We start from the raw sequence: 4,338 nt of genomic DNA on the forward strand, positions 1-4,338 counted from the left end.
TAAACATTAGGAAAAAACTTGATGTCTGGCAGATGCAGGGCTTCATAAATGGTGGATGGAAGCCCTATATCTTTCCCTCTGTGTTTCCACTTGATTCTCCAACAATGCAGCTCGGCTGACAGCGTGTCAGGATTGGGTAGGTCACTCCTGTACATGTCAGCATGGTGCTCCTCCGATGTATTAAATTTGAGCTGTCCCAGGACAGAGGGTACCAGAGATAAGCATTTAAGAGCTTTGAGGTGCTGTTCTGAGAATATATCTTTCAGTTCCTGAATACTGTGTTCCACTGTTGGGACACTTAGAGTTTCTTTATAGTAACTCTCGGAGGTTAGCTGAGATTCCAGGTTACCGTGCTGGGCTCTGCGGAGCTTCCCAGGGAATTTCGTCTGAATATCAAGTTTAGTTGCCAAATTTGTCGCTTCTTCAAACCAAAACTCATGATAAACTTCCCTGGTGCGCCTGGCTCCCCTTGGCCCCGATGGGCGGGCAGGCTGCCCTGAGGAAGCGGGGAGGGGAAGGCAGGGCTGCAGGCGGGTGGGCAACGATGCCAAACTTCTGTGCTGCCCCCAACTGCACGAGGAAGAGCACGCAGTCGGACCTGGCCTTCTTCAGGTTCCCGCGGGATCCGGCCAGATGCCAGAAGTGGGTGGAGAATTGTAGGAGAGCAGACTTAGAAGATAAAACACCTGATCAACTCAATAAACATTATCGATTATGTGCCAAACACGTTGAGACCTCCATGATCTGCAGAACTAGTCCTTATAGGACAGTTCTTTGAGATAATGCAATACCAACAATATTTGATCTTACCAGTCATTTGAACAATCCGCATAGTAGACACAGAAAACGAATAAAAGAATTGAGTGAAGATGAAATCAGGACACTGAAACAGAAAAAAATTGATGAAACTTCTGAACAGGAACAAAAACATAAGGAAACCAACAACAGCAACGCTCAGAACGCCAGTGCAGAAGAAGGGGGTGAAGAACAGGATGAAGACATTTTACCTTTGACCCTTGAAGAGAAAGAAAACAAAGAATACTTAAAATCTTTATATGAAATTTTGATTCTTATGGGAAAACAAAACATCCCTCAGGATGGGCATGAAACTGACGGGCTCCCAGAGGGACTCTTTAGTCCTGATAACTTCCAAGCACTGCTGGAGTGCCGGATCAATTCTGGCGAAGAGGTTCTGAGAAAGCGCTTTGAGACAACAGCAGTTAACGCGTTCTGCTCAAAGACACAGCAGAAGCAGATGCTAGAGATCTGGGAGAGCTGCATTCGGGAGGAAACCCTCAGGGAAGTGAGACTCCCACTTCTCCATCAGGGAAGTGAGAGACTCCCACTTCTCCATCAGGGAAGTGAGAGACTCCCACTTCTCCAGCAGGGAAGTGAGCGACTCCCACTTCTCCATCAGGAAGTGAGAGACTCCCACTTCTTCTCCATCATCGTTGACGTCGTCGTGGACATAGCGGGGGAAGAGCACTTGCCTGTGTTGGTGAGGTTTGTCCACGAGTCTCATAACCTGAGAGAGGAATTTGTGGGCTTCCTGCGTTACGAAGCTGATGCAGAAATTCTGGCTGTGAAGTGGGGACTGAACATGGAATATTGTCCTGGCCAGGCTTACATTGTGTCCAGTGGATTTTCTTCCAAAATGAAAGTTGTTGCTTCTAGGCTTTTAGAGAAATATCCCCAAGCTGTCTACACACTTTGCTCTTCCTATGCCTTAAATATGTGGTTGGCAAAATCCGTGCCTGTTGTGGGAGTATCTGGTGCATTAGGAACCATTGAGGAAGTCTGTTCTTTCTTCCATCCATCTCTTCAACTGCTTTTAGAGCTTGACAATGTAATTTCTGTCCTCTTTCAGAACAATGACGAAAAGGGTAAAGAACTCAAGGAAATTTGCCATTCTCAGTGGACAGGCAGGCATGATGCTTTTGAAATTTTAGTGGACCTCCTACAAGCACTTGTTTTATGTTTAGATGGTATAAATAGTGACACAAACATTAGATGGAATAACTATATAGCCGGCAGAGCGTTTGTACTCTGTAGTGCAGTAACAGATTTTGATTTCATCATTACCATTGTTGTTCTTTAAAATGTCCTGTCTTTTACAAGAGCCTTTGGAAAAAATCTCCAGGGGCAAACCTCCGATGTCTTCTTTGCAGCCACTAGCTTGACTGCAGTGCTGCATTCACTAAATGAAGTGATGGAAAGCAAGTTGTACTTGTTAACATTGTTTAAAAAATATCAGGGAGTACTTTTCCAATTCCCTGAGGAGGGAATAAAAAAATGAATCTAAAATGCTTTAGAAATATTTAGTTAGGAACTAAGAAAAACTTCTTGATGTTCAGGTTTGTAAAAAAACCAAAATCTTGGCACCTGGGTGGTTCAGTCAGTTAAGTGTCAGACTTTGGCTGAGGGCATGATCTCACAGTCTGTGAGTTCGAGCCCCGTGGTGGGGTCTGGGCTGACAGCTCGGAGCCTGGAGACTGCTTCAGATTACGTGTCTCCCTCACCCTTCCCCTCTCCTGCTTGCACTCTGTCTCATTCTGTCTCTCAAAAATAAATAAATGTTAAACAAATTTTTAAAAAGAAACTAAAATCTCTACTAATGCTGATAAATCTCCAACATCTTAGCATTCAGTAGCAGAAAATTCTAAATTTTAAAATTGTCTTCCCACAGATGAGAGTTTCTCAAGTTTGACTCTATTGACAGCATCAACTAATTCTTGGTTAGATCATTCAGAGGACATCATGTACATTGTAGGATATTTGCCACCATTTCTGGCTTCTAACCACTGGATGTTACTATGACTCTCCCAGTTGTGACAAAAAAGAAAAAAAGGAAAAAAAGATAAACAAAAACTGTCTCCAGGCATTGCCAGGTGTCACGTGTGGAAGGAGAGGTATCTGTTCCTGTAGATCATTTATTTGCTTTCCATATGTTAAAAAGGGAAAGTTGATGTCTAAGATTTTAGAAGTCCTCCCTTTCCATCCTTAACAATGACCAATTCTGAACATCTTTATGGCCACATCTACTCTTTTTTTCCTGGCCTCATTCCTCTTTGAGCTGATGTTCTTACATCAGTTCAATGTTCCTAGTCAGTTTCCTTTCCTATTTCAATAAGACTCCTTCCTACCTTCTCTTTTTTAAATCTCTCATTTCTTTTTCCTCCTCTCCCACTCTCAGCTAATTAATTTTTTCTCATTCTTGGTTTAAAAAGTTGAAACAATCAGGTAAGCACAACAACTATGTTCTTTTCCCCCCATGTTTGCTGTTTTCTTTTATAATGAATGTATTGACTCTGATCAGACCAGAGGATAGACCCTCCAACTACATTCTGGATTATATCTGCTTTAAATTCTTCATGCTTCCTCTCGTCCTTTCTCCTGCATCATTCATATTTCCTTTTCTAGTAAATTATTCCCAGCAGCATTAAAACTGGTTCTAAAAAAACTAAAACCCAACTAAAATAAATGTGATTTTATATTTTTTCCTACAGGATTTACCCCCAATTTATGTTTTACTTTATGGTACAAGTTCTCAATATGCCCATTGATACTTTCCTTCTCCTCCTCCTCCTTGATCTTTCTCTTCTTTCTCTTCCTCTACCTCTTCCTCTTCTTCTGCTACTGCTTCTCCTTCTCTTCCTTCTCCCCTCCTCCCCTATTCCTCTCACCCTCCGCCTCCTCCCTTCACTCTCCTCTTCCTTCATTCTTTTCTTCCTCTGCTCCTCCTCCTTCTCCTTCTTTTGTTTAAGACTCATGTATATCTACTTTCTATGTATTTACTCTTCAGTTCATTGTAAACTACCCCAGTAGTGATTTTACTGAAACTGATTTCATTCATGGATTTCAGAATGTAAATCCATGTGGATACTTCTTTGCTTTTAACTTATTTTATTTTCTAACATTGTCAACACAGGTGCTAACTTCTTTTGTACTAGGACCTTTTTTTCCTTTTTTAAAAAATTTCTTTTTTAAAATTTTTATTTATTTTGAGAGAGATGGAGAGCAAGCTTGGGAGGAACAGAGAGAGAAGAAGACAGAATCCCAAACCCTCTCCATACTGTCAGCACAGAGCCCAAGGTGGGGCTTGAACTCATGAACTGTAAGGTCATGACCTGAGCTAAAATCAAGAGGCTTAACTGACTGAACCCAGGTGCTCCTTAGTGCCATTCCTTTTCATTGCTTTTTCAAATTTCCCTCTTCTAGTTTTTCTACTAATCTTCTTTCTTCTTCTTCTTTTTTTTTTTTTTATAATACTCTCTCTATTCTTCATTGTTAGCTCATTTTCTTTTTCTACCAATGTTTAAAGGTTGGAGCAGCCATTCT

The 4,338-nt window shown here is 41.4% G+C and overlaps 1 pseudogene; it reads left to right on the forward strand.

Annotated features, from left to right (window-relative positions):
• Positions 1-544: 544 nt before the first annotated feature.
• Positions 545-2,098, forward strand: LOC115306778 (annotated as a pseudogene).
• Positions 2,099-4,338: the final 2,240 nt, after the last annotated feature.

The sequence above is a fragment of the Suricata suricatta genome, chromosome 2, assembly GCF_006229205.1.
Source record: "Suricata suricatta isolate VVHF042 chromosome 2, meerkat_22Aug2017_6uvM2_HiC, whole genome shotgun sequence".
NCBI lineage: Eukaryota > Metazoa > Chordata > Mammalia > Carnivora > Herpestidae > Suricata > Suricata suricatta.